We start from the raw sequence: 1742 nt of genomic DNA on the forward strand, positions 1-1742 counted from the left end.
GCACTTTGGGGATGCAGGTGAGGAAACAGGCAGCCTGTGGTCAGTGCCAGGCTGGAGGCAGCGGGTGGGTACCACAGGGGTTGTGGAGAACTTCCTGAAACAGGTGCTAGGCCTCGGCTGGCCTTGAAGGGTGACCCCTGCAGCCTCACTCAGCCACCTAGGCCAAATAGGCCTGGCTACTCTGACCACATCGGGCCACAGGGTTCGGGGAAAAGGGCCAGGCCGCCAGTGCTCATTGGTGCTCCACACCTGCAGAGAACACCTGCCCCCAGCCAGCCTGGGGCGGGCAGGGCAGGGCAGACGCCAGCCACGTCCTCATTCCAGAGTCAAGTAAAATCCTGAGTCCCACAGGGAAAAGGGAACTGACCCAAGACCACACAAAGCGGGCAGGAGTGAGGGGTTCTGGGCAGAGCAGGCAGGCAAACGAGACTGGGCTGGGCTGGGGGCTCTACTCACAACTGCGGGCTGTCAGTTCTTCTCCTGGGGGGTAGCCTCCAGCTCGCTGCAGTAATGTGAGTCAGCTGCCGCCGCCAGCTGTGCTCCCCCCACCCCGCACCGGGCTCCTAAGCCAGCCCTTTCCCATCACCTCCCCCCTGACAGCAGTGCCTCTTGGTCCCAAAGCTGCTGAGCTGGAGCCCTCAGGAGGCCACCACAGCCATGCCACTCACTGTCCCTAGGAAGCCCGCAAGCACCCTGGCATCCAGGAGGCCCTGAGGCTGGCCATTCCCCTCTGATGCCCTCACAACAGCCTTGAGGGCAGGGACCCCCCATGTCCGTGAGTCAGATGGGGCCCCGCCGCCCAGCTCCACCTCGCTGCCACCACCTCGCAGTGGAGTTCGGGACAGTGCTTCCCCCGACGGGCTCTGCTGCTGGGTTGGAGAAGGCTTTTCGTGGGACACTAACCAGGACGGCCTCGGATGACTTCCTGCGAGTTAATGGGTCACTCATTATGTCTCCTGGATCTTCCTAGAAAAGAGACGACCCAGGGGAGGCAGCTCCAAGGCGCCCAGGACCCCATGGGACTGACACCGTCTGCTGAGGCCCCAGGCTGCACTCCGGCCAGGAAAGTGAGCCTGGGCTCAGATTCGGACACACCACCTCCGAGCCTGATGGGTGGCAGAGCAGGGCCCCATGGGCCTCACTGGGCATGTGGGCCCCTTTCCTTAGACACCCCTCCACCCGACTTCAACAGGCAGGTCTTGAGCCATTCGGCCACCCGGCTGCCAGGAGCCCCATGCTGGGGCTGTGGAGGGGCCGTGCCGAGCAGAGGTCAGCGCCCCGGGAGGCACACGGTCCCATGGCCCTGACCGGGGGGGGCAGGCTCCTTGCTTGTCTGCCCATGACCATCTTATAAAATGGATGGTACATCATCCTCATGTGATGGGTGGGGAACCTAGGTCCAAGTTCTTAAAGCCGTGAAGTGGCCCGTCTGAGATTGGAAGGCACACGGTCTGGCTCCAGGGGCCCCCAGCCCCTGGGCCGTGTCCACGTGCCATGGCCGGACACTCCCAGCCCCCTTCCTGAGGGTCCCAAGGCCTCAAGGAGCTTTCTGGCAACCTGGTCAGCCCTCCCGCCTCCCCATTTCCTGTCCTGAGTCCAGCGCCTCCCCCCCACCCACTCCCAGGCTATCTGGCCCTGGAGGGATCCTTTGGGCTTAGGGTGAGGGGAGGGGAGGGGAGCACCTCAGACTAGAGCTGAGCCTGGGGAGGGGGCGTGGGCGGCTAGGACGGCCACCCCTTGCT

At 64.2% G+C, this 1742-nt stretch overlaps 1 protein-coding gene across 1 annotated transcript in view; it reads right to left on the reverse strand.

Moving 5' to 3' along the window:
* Window positions 1-958, reverse strand: part of LOC111742273 (collagen alpha-1(I) chain-like) — a 17867-nt gene extending 16909 nt beyond the window's left edge. Inside the window, exon 1 of the mRNA XM_023532786.1 lies at window positions 457-958. The gene's annotated coding sequence lies outside the window, so the exon portion shown is untranslated. The remainder of the gene's footprint in view (window positions 1-456) is intronic.
* Window positions 959-1742: the final 784 nt, after the last annotated feature.

This window comes from Pteropus vampyrus, unplaced genomic scaffold, assembly GCF_000151845.1.
Source record: "Pteropus vampyrus isolate Shadow unplaced genomic scaffold, Pvam_2.0 Scaffold90, whole genome shotgun sequence".
NCBI lineage: Eukaryota > Metazoa > Chordata > Mammalia > Chiroptera > Pteropodidae > Pteropus > Pteropus vampyrus.